The following is a 13280-nucleotide window of genomic DNA, read 5'->3' as shown; positions in this document are numbered from 1 at the left end:
TTCACCCAGTACCTTGTCGAAGTGCTTGGGGTCGGCTTGGATGCCACCAGGCTGGACCTGTGTGCCTCTAGGTTCCTCCTAGACTGAGGAGGCTGATTTGTAGTAGGGCTGTAAGCAAGCCCTCTGCTGGCCCTAAAATCACCAAGCCCCGAAGCAGCTCTGTGTTAGTGCAGCCAGCACGTGTATGCGGTGAAGCAGCTTCCCAGAAAGTGCAGGATCTGCCTCAGCCAGGCAGCTGCCGTGCTAATCCTTCTGCCAAGTCAGGCAGGTAGGTTTGAGACCAGCCTGGCACCGCCTTCTGCCCAAGACTGCCATCCACAGTGCTCTGCCAGACGCCTTCTGCCTGATCTAACCCCAGGAGAGGGAAAACAGCTCAAAGTACCACAGGAAGGAGATGTCCCATATGGCACTGCTAGATGTCTGTGTCTCAAGCTTGGGGTCAAGACACCATGTGAATTCAGCCCTCTGCTATCTCTTTAGGAAGCGTGGCCGTTTGCCGTGGGCCACCAGGGTTGTGCTGTGTCTCTGGAGGTGGCTGGTTCAGGACTTGGTCTTCACAGTTTTTCTGCAGGGACATGTGGTAGTTCAGGTAACAGGGCTACAGACTTTGCAAAGGTTTCTTGACCCCCATGTTATATTGAATGACATGAACCTTTGACTGAACAGCACTTTTTCAGAATTTAGGGCAAAGTCCTCTGGAATGTCCTCTGACAGGAAAAGCTTGCATGGTTTTCTTCTCTACAGAAACATGTCTGTTTCTGTGCAGACAGAACCAGCCTGCTGTGCTGGACAAACACATCCCCTCTCATTCCCAATACCTGATCTGAATTGTGTTCAAGGCCAGGTTGAGTGGAGCTTTGAGCAACCTCGTCTAGTGGAAGATGTCCCTGCCCATGGCAGGGATGTCAGAACTAGATGATCTTTAAATCCCTTCCAACCCAAACCTTTCTATGATTACAAATTCTTCCATTACGATTTGATTCCTTGTTTTGCTCCTGAGGCGACTCTAGTACTCCTGTCCCACTGCAGGAAAGCTGCAACAAAACTGCTTTCCTTCTGTTTCATCCCATTTGTCTGGGTCTGGTGTGTGTGCCCGCTGATGACCATCAGTTACTGCGTCCTTCAAACAGACGCAGTGGTGCTGCCCTCCAGAAAGAATAAAGCCACCAGGACAATGGTTAAACATACAATGGATTTTTAGAGATTAGAATCTGCATGGTGTCGTGTTCCCCAGACCCTCCTTGTTACCACCCAAACAAATGAGGGGACAGCAAAGAACTTGGCATTTACGTCATCTAATACAGACTTCAGGTTTTGTAGACTAAGGTAAAAACTTTCAGTGGGTGTTTGTGTGCCTGTGTTTTTCTTAAGTGGTTAGAGGAAACATCTCTGGCAATTCTTACCAGGTGTGTTTACAAGATGCTATGTCAAAAGTTACTGCCACTTCTGGATGCTGTCAACTGAACTAGACTTAGCACTTTGCATTGCAGCTGCTTGCTTCAGCGGTGTGATGGGTCTCTGTGCCGTTTCAGGGAGATTCAAAGAAAGAAATGGAAGTTGCTCAACTACGTGCTTGGGTTTTAACTTAGGCATGTGGTTGTAGATCCTTTTTTAAAATTCTTCAGGTTGCTGATGCTTACTTTCTTGTACAATCCCCACTGGAGGTATGTTTTATTTTTTAAAGACTGTCTTTGAATAGAAAATAAGGAATGGACAAAGATTCTGCTAGTCTGACTTAGTTTTACTTTCTGAAGTGCAGCGGAGGATTGTGTTGCTGCAACTTGAGGGTGAAAGAGATAAAAGAAGGTAGTTTTATGCTATATTACTCTGCTCTTTCCATCCCCTTTTCTTTATTCTTAAAGGGCTATTTTAATGAAAGAATCACAAGATTGCTACAAAGCCATGATCTCCAAATGTCGCTGTCTTATGGCTGTAAAAACGAATAAGTAATTTGTTGCAGGCAGTACTGTACTTTGCTTTTCCTCCCTGTCCAACCTGGACTGCAGTGACCATGGGGTTTTGTGCCTGCGAGCTGGTCTGCGCGATCCTGTGGCCAGCCTGTTCTGTCTGCAAAGCCACAGCTGGGGGGAGTTGGTGCTAAATTGTCCTGGTTAGCAGGAGTTTTGGTAATGCAGATATGCAGCCTATCCCTCTGAACTTCCCCACATCCCTGCTCTATGGAAACTCATAGGACAGCCAAGGATTCTCCTCTTCTGTTGCAGTTCTGGACTATTTATAAAATCAGGTTTTAGGATCTCTCAATACCAGAACATTTCAATACAGCTTCAGTGAGCATTGGAGATCTCTGCCATTTAACACAGAAAAGGCTCCAGTGACACGTCCTGATGCTGTCCAGAATATGGACTAAGAGTGTGTCCAGCACCGACACATCTCCCACGAGCCTGGGCAGCTGGGTGTAGAGAAATCATGGTTCTGGTCAAAAAAGAGAGGATTTCTTTCCAGCAGCTTGGCAACGACACATGATGTAGCAGTATCCCTCACAGCTGACCCTCCCCTTAGATCTTTGTTGTGTTGAAAGGCATGCCCATCTCAGGCTGATTGCTATATAATACGGTAAGCTTATAAAGGCTGGGTATCACTTGATCAGCTGTCCATGTGAGATCCTAGAGAAAGCAAAGAAAGGTGGGGAAGGGGGGTACTAATTGACAGACCCTATAGGAAAATAATTTGAAAGAGGAAACGGCAGAGAAATTGTTTCACATACTGTTAGTAGCGAGGTTCTTGTGCTGGGAGAATATGAAAGAGAAGTAATAGGCTCAGGTAGGAGGAATAATGACAAGTAAAAGGTTAAGAGTAGGCAGGCTTGTTTAAAGAAGCTGCAGAGGCACCCTCAAAAATTGTTAAGCAGTGGAGTCACTGAGGTGGAAATATCTCAAGTGTTGTCCTAAGTGTAATGGGCACTTTGCTTGAGAAGCTGCAAGTCAGAAATTCGAAAGGAGCATGGTCAGGATTGGTCAGGGCATGAAGAGTGATGCTGAACATACATTAGTGGTCTCTTCTTGCCCAACATAGTGTAGCAAAGCTGGGGAGATAGGGGTGGAAAAGGAGATGGAGAACTGAGTCAGCGACGGGAATGAAACTTGTGTAGCTGGGAAGGTAGAAATAGGAGAACAATGCAAATGTCGTCTGCGGGATGTTACTAAGTGCCCAAGGGTCAGGCATGGGATCATAGGAAGAATCAGGTTGGAAGGTATGTCAGGAGCATTGTAGTCAGACTTAATGCTCAAACCAGGCTTAAATTCAAAGTTAGAGCAAGATATTCAGGGCTTTATCCAAATAACTTTTTTTCAAAGATTTTTTTCAAAAGTTGTGATACTATTAGTTCTGTGGGCATTTCTCCACTAACCTTGGTGCAGGCCAAGGAGGTAGTCTTGCTAGTGCTATCAGTAAAAAAAACTTCTTCCATGGAGGCCTTTGTTTTACCAGTTACTGACATAATCCATGCAGCTCAGAGGAAGCACGTTCTGTTACACTGCTGTATATCCTGAAGGGCAGCTGGTCTTGGGCGTCATGAAAATGTTCCTGTTCCCCTTGTCTGAAGAAGAGAATGGACTGTAATAACTTGGTGTTAGCTATCTACATTGAATTCACCCTTAACTCAAACAGCATTAAGGGAGGGGGAAAAAAAAGTGAGTTTTTATAAAATCTAGACAATGAAGATGTTAATGCCAGAAAGAAGAAACCATGCTTGATGTGCTTCCCTGAACTCAAACCTGAAAGATTTCTGTCCTTTTATCTTGGAAGTGTTTACCTCACCCACATGACCATGAACTACTTGAGTTCTGAGTTTTCTTTTTGAGGAAAGAATTGTGAAGAGCAGTCCTAACTTTTATGCCCCAAATCTTACTTGGGACTTGCTTTGGTCTTCATTGAAATAATTTCCCTCCCTCAACTCACTGAACTTTTACCTTTTTGATTTCCCTAACTTTTAACATTTGTTCCTCAGTCTCTCTTCATGCCTTGGAAAATGGTGATGTCCTGTCCTTATGCAAGGACTAAGCATCTCCTTCCCTTGACCGAACCATTATGAATATGAAACTTTTCCATGTGCTGAACCTTCTGGTCCATATAAATCCAAATACAGATGTGCTTTATATGTTCAAGTGAGATTAAAGTGTGCATCTTGCTAGTGGCTTTTGGCTGAGGGAGCTGATTTCCATCACATCCATGTTGATACTGGATATAAGGTAACTAACGCACATTTCGGTCTTTGAGGGCTGTAAGGCAATGTAGGTTTAACATACTAGGAGGTGGAAAAGCAGAGATTATAACAACAGGTTATGGGGAAAAGCTTGGTGAATAGAAACTACGGCTTAATAGAGCATGACAAACGAGAGTGGAGGCTAATAGTGATCAGTTGGCATGATCCCAGTGGGAACAATTAAATGTCTATCAGAGATATTAAATATAGGCTAGAAAAACAGCTATCAGTCTGAGTGATAGCAAGCTGCTGGTGTGCATACAGGATGAAGAGAACTTCTGAAAATGCTCCATATAAAGTGAACAGCGATAAGCACGTTTGGGGAACTGTGTGCCAGAAACTAATGTCATGCAGCTGTCACTGCATACAGCAAATGTTCTGAATTGTACAAAGTATTCCCCTGACAGTATGGGAAATATTGGGTGGATGGGTAGCAATCCCAAACACTTACATTATGAGAGATTTAGAGTGATAACATTTTCCATATGTTACAAGATTTTCAGATTTACCAGAATCTGGGCACGTTTTAGTCTCAGAATTACAGTTCAGATATGTTAGACCTGTAAATATCACAGAAACCATTTCCATTTGCAAAGGGAAAATGGTAACATTTGTCTAGAAATACTGAAGAAGATTAAGAGTTACTGTCTCTAGCGTGCTTCATTTTGTGTATACTTCTGCTACTACAATTAAGGATTTCTTTATCACTTTCTGTGTGTCACTGGTTTTCTGTAATTTATTGGGGAGAAAAGAGGGAAAGACATTTCATTCATCATTGCAAATCTCTTCTATGTGTGTTAATGTGCTTTATATGAAGTGATTACACTGACAGCAGCAGCATTTGGACCCTAATGTATTATGCAAATAACTTGCCCTGTGTTACTTAATACGTGTCCTCCTGGGGCATAATCAGAATTGCATGGCTTTGTCCAGACTGTTCTGAAAGGCCATACCTGCCATCTCAAGTGGCCACAAATGAATCATTTTCCTTATGTTGCCTGCTGCCTTCACCAGCTGTTTGCTACAGAGATGCTTGTTGAATGCAGACAGCTTGTGCCTGTGCTTGATGGTGCTCTTGGCCACAAGGTAGGTACAGATTTCTAGGCTGAGCCACCTCACCTGACTTTAAAAGGCGTTGATATTGCTGTGTACATCTCCGGTCAACAGAAACCACTTTGAATGGTTACCAGAGAAAAATAGGCATTTTATGTTATTTATCTGACTTTGTTTCATATAAAATATTCAATACGTCTCTTGTCAGATGGTTACAAAATTGAGACTTTTTCTTAGCCAAGATTTTGATGCCTCATCTTCACTGACATTCATTTTACCTTTGAGAATGCCAGCTGTTCCTCTTTTGAAATCTCATCTTCCCCTTGCTCCTGTGATGCTGCTCTTCCTGGAGTTTCCTGCATTTCTGATCACTCTGTGCATGTCCTTGAGTGAGTTTTCCTTCCCTCCTGGTAGACTCCATAAGGCTCTGCCCTTGTTCCTCTTTTCTCCGTATTTTGATGTAGTCTCATCCACAAAGAGAAAATGAATTATCATTGGTATGCAGACAGGCTGCAAGTCAAACTCTCCATTCCAGACCTGTTTCCTTATGACAGATTAAAATTATGACTCTTTCCCTTGGCTATCCGGCAGATACAACTGACTGTGGCTAAAATGAAGTTTGTTAGCCTTTCTCCAGCTGTAGATGTTATGGCTTGCTTGCCGCAACATTTATTTTCCTTTGTCTTCAGCAACGTAATTTTACCATATAGATATGGTTCGAGCTGGTGTGCTACTGCAGAGGTTGTCTTCCCAGCTTCTCACTTTCACTGTCTTGCCCCTCTCATTGCGTTCTTCGACTCACCCTCTGTTTGTTACATCCTGGATATTTTCCCATTGCTTTCAAGGTCTTTGGGATGTATCGTGAACAAATGTTTAGTGAAGGCTAAAGGAGATATAAAAAGTCCTGCAAGTGTGGGAAGAAAAAAAAAATAAAGTGTATGTGTGTCCTGGTTTCAGCTGGGATAGTTAATTTTCTTCGTAGTAGCTGGTGTGGTGCTGTGGTTTGGATTTGGTGTGAGAACAACGTTGATAGCAGCAAGTAGAAACATCAGTGTGCTAAGTAATGTTTATCTTAAGTCAAGAACTTTTCAGTTTCTCAGGCCCTGCCAGCGAGAAGGTTGGAGGGGCACAAGAAATCTGGGAGGGGACACAGCCAGGACAGCTGACCCGCACTAGCCAAAGAGGTATTCCGTACCCTGGGACCTCATGCTTGGTATGTAAGCTGAGGGGGATTGCCAGGGCCTGCCGATCATTGCTGGGGGACTGGGTGGGCATCGGTCAGTGGGTGGTGAGCAGCTGTGTTGTGCATCTCTTGTTTTCTGTTCTCCCTTCCCTTTGGATTTCATTCCTCTCCCCTTCTCCCTTTTCCTTATGACTGTTATTATAATTATTATTATTACTATTGGTCTTTTTTTTTTTTATTGTTTCAGTTATTAGATTTTTCTTATCTCAACCCTCGAGTTTTAAATTTCTTTCTGATTCTTCTCCCCATTCCTCTGGGTGAGGGGGGAGTGAGTGAGCGGCTGCATGGTACATAGGGGTTGAACCACGATGATGTGATGCAGTGGCCAGCAATACCAGCCTTCTGCATCTAAGCCTTCCAGGGGTGCTCCTGTTCTTGCCTATCGTGTGTGTGTGTCTGCACACGGGACCCTAGATGAGGATGATGGGCTCCTCTAAGCTCATCTGATCCCTGCTTTACTTCAGACCGCTTCTTACGTCCTCGTCCTTTTTTGGGCAGTGAAGGGAACCCTTCAGTGCTGCTCCCCTTGAGCTTCTTCCTTCACACCTTCTCAGGAGCTGCTCTTAGACTGAGAAAATGCCCGTATCTCTCTCACTTTCCCAGTTAAGGGGAAGAGCGCTCTACTCTTATTTTTTCAGTGCCCTGATGCACCCACTCGTGCAGAGGCAGCTCTCATGTTTTATAGCTGTCAGGGACACCCTGCCACAGTTAAGGGCTACTGTGCAGGGCCAGCATGTGTCAGTTCAGAGTGCTGTGCTCTTGGCACGGTGTTCGTATGAGCACTTGCTGCAGGAGGTTAAGACTCTGAAAGGTTTTACTGATGGCTTTGGAATTCTGGTGGAGATGGACCCCACTGTTCCCAAGGTATGAGACACCCCAACACTGGTGTTACTTCTTGCTGGGCTGAAACTGGGAGGAAAGAAAAGCTGAGTTTTGAGCTGTGAAATGAGCAACTTGCCCTGTGGTGACCCTGATTCACCAGATTGTCCAACCTGCATGTGAACAGTATGACTGTATGGGCATACCTAGGCTAGATGATATCTGAGCTATAGTGAAATATAAATATACTTTCTGTACAGGTCATCTATGCTCCGGTTCTCTTAATCTAGCAAGCTGCACAGATTATAGTCATTTGTATCATTGCATTTGGTCACTGAAACCCTGGATTTGTTGTTTGCTTTTATTTTAATGGGAAGTTCTTGCATGTGGGTGGGTTGCTGTGGTTAGTAGCTGAGCTAATGTAATTGGGGATAAGAATCATAAGTAAAATCATGGGCTGCAAGGAAAACTGAGACCTTTTGCAACATGTCATTTGTTTTTCATTTGTTCAGAGGAAGAGGGGATTTAAGGTTGTAGTATCCCTATTGTAGTTTTGTACTTGCAGTAAGCCGCTACTGGGGTGTAAATACTATAATTTTTTTATTTTTATTTTTTGCAATGATTTTAAGCTATTTTAAAGGTAGACTTTTTGAATTAGTCTAACCTGTGACTTTGCCGTAATATCAAGTATCTGGTATTGTGTGAGTTGACTCTCAAAACTAAACATTTTTCCTGTCAGCCATAGCTGTGTCTTTGAAAAGCTGAGGGTAATGCAAGGAGGAAGCTAGAGACAATCAGGTGAGATTTCTTGTCCTGTCTGTTTCTTCTTCTCTTTGCTTCCAGTGAATAAGTTGATCTAAACCATTTTATTTTAGGACTTTATCTGATCAGTGGAGAGTTGCCTGTCTGACTTCTGTGAGCTCTGGATCAGGCTCTGAGGAAGGTGGCTTAGCCAGCAGGGCTGGGCATGCTAGGTCTGACGTAGCATGAGAGGAGTGGAGGTGCTTGTAGGTCTGAGGACATCAGGACCTCACTGCAGGCAGCCCCTCCATATAGGCAGCATTACGGAGATACACCTGGGCACTGGCTGGATCAGGAACGCAGAGGCAGCTCTCTGACATGAAACTTATCTCTCCCCCTTAAGCAGACTATGTCTATGCTTTACCATTACAAAACAGCAACCCCAATGACGGAAGTAGTTTTTCCTTTGATTTCACAAAAGCAAAGGCAAGAATTTCCAATTTACAGGCAAATAAGGTGGAGAGATATGTCATTGCAACATTAGTAATTAAATTTCTCCTTCCAGTGCAGAAATGGTATTATCCCTCTAACATGATGGCAAGCTTACCTTTTTTGTAAAACAGATGCCCTTTATCTAAAAAATAAAATCAGTCTTCTATCACAACAATCTTGGGTATCGATGTATTTATTCTTAGCTATATCTTTGTCTTATATTCCTATTGAAATTTAAAAAGGAAAACTACTGATCCAGAGCATAGCACAGTAGAATAAATTAGTGTGAAATATAAATTTTTGTAAATGATTTTATGTTGCTTCATGTGATATGTTGTTCGGAATCTAGATCAAAACTGAAATAGTGATTCCAAGGCCTGGACAGAGTTTAGAAATTAATGTTAGAAATAGCTCATTGTCTGTTGCTGAGCCATCCTGTCTCCTCAGCTTGACATCTTGTGCAGAGCAGAAGATGAAGAAGCACATTTGTCATCACATTCAACCATTCAAACACATACCAGTTGATGTGGACAATTGCAGTGAATGCTGCATTCCTGCTATTGGAAGGCAAATCCTGCCTTCAGTCTTCCATTTTCAAAGCTCTACGGCTTTTCACACTGCCTTTATTCTTCTAGTTAAAGATGGCAAGGATGAGAAACAGAAGAGGTTGTTCATTCTTGCTTTATTTTTTTTTCTTTTCCCCTTGCCTGTGGCTTAGTTTCTAAAAGTGATTTGCACAGTATATAGTCTTGATACATTCTTTTGTCCCAAGTCTAGCAACACAAATCTGCTGGTTTTCTTTCCCTTTTTCTTCCTTTCCAGATCAGTCTTCTGTGCACAACATCCCTTTCTGAGGCCTTGTTTGCGTATACTGTCCATTTTTTCACCTTCATTAATGTACATGTTTCATCTTTCTGGCCTCGTGGCCTCTAAACTCTCACCCACATCAGATTTCCTAATATACCAATACTGAAATAATTGCTTGACTCACAAGTAATGCCATGCCTGAGTCCCTTGAAAATCCTAATACTTTATATTTCCCATTCAAATACTCTCCTCAGGTTATTTGCTCCTCACTGCAGGACATAATGCAATCTTTTGCATCTCTGTGTTTTTTTACTTCTAACAATGTCCTTTTATGGCTCTTTTTTTAATCAAGCACCGGCTGCTTTTATGAGGATATTGGCCATCCTGGGGAGGGCTCAGTGTGAAGGAATTATGTGATGTGTGAACCCTAAAGCCTCAAACAATCCAGCTCATCATTGGGTCTGGACTTCTCTGGCGGGTGGATTACTCACAAGCCTCAACACTGGCTAAATGCTGCTCACTTCTTGGATGAGTCCTTGAACCCTCTGTCTGTCTTAGGCATCCACAGAGGGACAAGCATGACCAAAGACCTGACTTCCTTCGAGCTTTAAAGAAGTTACTCTTAGAATTTAACAATTAAGTTTAAGTCTATGTGCATTTTCTGAGAGCAATTTTTGGTTCCTGAAAAATAGATTCTTTTTAAGCACCTCAGGCTGGGAAGTTTTGACCTAAAGCCTTTAGTAAATAGGTTGTCTCATAACTAACCTGATGCTGTTTTTAATTTACCATAAGAACCAGTTTTTAGCAGTTTCTAGCATGACCCTTTTCTTGAAGGGCATAACTCTTTAAGAGAGCATGGTTTCTTTGAGGAATGCTTCCTGTCTCATTTTTTTGTATTGCTACTCTAGTGATTTCTGCTGCATGTACTTACTTCACATCTCACTTTCCTCACTCTGCATGCCATATTCTGAGGAAGAATCCGAAGATGTTTATTTAGAGTTCATCACTGTCTCTCACCAAGCCACCAGAATGAGAGGATATATTTCATCTGGCCCAACTCTTTGGTTCCCCCTCTTCCTTCAGCTTGCTTCCTCTCAAATTTCACTGAAGTTAAATTACTGCAAGGCTACTGGAAACTAGTATCCATATTCAGAGCACAAGAAATATTTTTGAGTCCTACAACCAGTCTAATATTTTTTTTTTAATTAACAAGAAATTAATTAGACTGTGCTTGAGTATCAGCAGTCTCTGCTCTGGCCTTTGTGAACTGTGATTTGCAGAGATACCTTCAGATGGAGCATTAAAAGGCATCTGCTTCTGGTAGGTGGTTTGGTTTAAGACCTTCTGTGGCACTGGCAAGAGAGAGCTGTCACCTGCGGCTTTAAATGCTGCACGTGGCCCTAAGGCAGCGCCTGTTACAAGCCTCCACAGTGGAGGATGGAGGAAGCCTGGTCACTCACTGTGTGAGTGTCCTGTCTGGTGAAGTGCAGCCAGCACTTCTGGTGGTACCCAGGATTGGGGAGGGGTGCAGGAATCGTGCCCCTGGGCCCGCCTTGGTTTCAGTTATGCAGACCAGAGGAAAACTGTTACAATACTTTCCCCTCTGCTTCCTCACAAAGTGTCATGGTCTCATTTCTCATCTAGATTAACTTAAGCCTCAAAGAAAGCTTCTAAGGGAGTCAGAACATCACGTTGTCTGTATTAAATTAAAATAAAAAGAGACTGAAATGCATACTAAGGTATCTCTAGCCCATATCACCTTATTCTACATTGCAAACATGTTCAGGGAAAGCATTGATTTACCATGCATTCATTACAGCTGAACCTTTCCTCACATTAATGGTTCTTGTGTCAGTGTATAGGAGACACATTTTTGAACTTTTTTTTTTTTTTTTACCAGAAAAGATCTTTAACCCTTCCTTCTGAGGCAGTGCTATTAAGAATATGCTAAAAGAAGCATGTTTATTTATCATGCACTTTTGGCCCTCAGGCTGTATGTGGCAAGGATGAAAATTAGAGGGTGATCCGCAGCAAAACACCTTCTCACTGATTCCTTTTAACGAAGATTATGAAGATTTAGCTTATCTATATACTTTAAGTTAGAGGAATTACTGTGATTAATCTGTCTCTTTCTGTTGATATCTTGATGCAGATTAAACAGTTCTGCAACCTATGCCACTCTCTGTTCTCTCTTATTTCTGCTACAAAACCTGAAAGATGTGGAACCACCTTGTAGGCCACAGTTATGTTTATCACACCAAGATCCCCAGCAGGAGCGTTGTTAGGATGCCCAGAGCTCTTGCCTCACCTCTGATCTTCCCAGATAATCCTCTCTGTTGAGTCAATCCACTCAGCCAGGCTGATGTGCCAGGTGTAGTCTCCTGGGGGAACAGGCAGAAGGAAATACAGGGGCAGAAATCACTTCTCACCCCTCTACTCTGTCTAATACGTGCTTGGCTTTATAAGGCACAAAGGCCTTACAATAAGGCATTACCCTGTATGAACGATCCCTTTCTGAACTCACCATCCAGGCAAGATGTGGGTTGTGTATATCTCAGCCTGCGGAGCTGTGTGTACCTCTGCCTGTGTCAGCAGTTCCCTAGGATGCTTCTGACAGGCAGGGTGAGTTTGAAACAACATCGCGGAGAAATACAGAGTGGATCTTAACGATGAAAGGTACTATGTTTGGTCTTTCCACTTTGAAACTCCTAGGACAGAAGAGGTCAAAGCACATGTAAAAGGAATGCAGGGTCCTCCCACTGTATGGTCTCTTTTCAGACTCGGTGGTATCCAACACCTTGACATATGCTTGAAGGTATGCTTGCTTGGTGTTGCCTATGTGTTCGCAGTAACAGGGGCCTGGATGGGCATTTGAGCTTGAAAATGAGGTGAGCAGCAAGACGAGCTGGTAGTGTTACATTCTTCAGAGGGTTTGCTGTCAAGAACAGTGACAAAGACGGTGGCATGGGATGTCAGGCACATCTCTCAGTATTTACAGCTATTTCTGGGTCAAGGGCTGAGACAAGAATTGGATTTAAAATTATCCTTCCCTCTTAACACAGTACTATAAAGAAAAATGAAAAGCAATTTCAGGAATTGTGGGGTGAAAATTGGAGAGAAGTAAATTGTTCAATTTGCTGCCAAAAGAGACAATTATGGACACACTCTGTGGCAGTCAAATTTTCTTTACAATTATCATTACAGTGCTGTAGTGCCTTGGAGCCCTTTCGACGGAGCAAGACTTCACTGGCCTCAACAATTTTTTTTCCCATTAAGTGTTCACCATTTCATTAGAGAAAGACATGCTTCCATCCCCATGACTTTTTTGATTTCCTATTGCAATGAAAGGAGGAGACTCTCCTACAATGCTCCACACGCAGAGTCCAGCTGGGAGTGTTGTGGCATTTTCCTTTAAGTCTGCTGGGTGGTGCCCATGTGAGTGTACATTGGACAGTGAGCAACAGCACTGCAGGAGAAAAGGGCAAAGACAGCCCCAAGGTCCCTGGAGCAGCGTGGTTTCTACGTACAGAGTGTCTGCAATATCAACTTCAGATACTGCTGTTCTTGTAAGTAATGGGCTGATAAAACTCTCTGTGGGACTAGGCTACAATGTCGCTTCTACAACTGACCTACCTTTAAAAGGCAGAAATACGCTTTAATCTCACTTTAAAAACAAAACCAACCCATTGCACTGCACTGAAGCTCTACCTAAGACTGAGTTATTATTGCATTGCTCTGATGCATAAAGACTGATAAATTAAAACCCCAGAATTTTAATTCCTGGCCCAGCCAGGTGATTTGAGTCAGCATTTATGTCTCATTTTGAAAGTAGTTGCTTTGAAGCTCCCTGACACGAGCACATCTGGACCTCTCCAAGCTGAGCAGGCACCAGAAAAGATGTAC

This window comes from Falco punctatus (genome assembly GCF_963210335.1).
Source record: "Falco punctatus genome assembly, chromosome: 2".
NCBI lineage: Eukaryota > Metazoa > Chordata > Aves > Falconiformes > Falconidae > Falco > Falco punctatus.
This window is presented reverse-complemented; position numbering follows the sequence as displayed.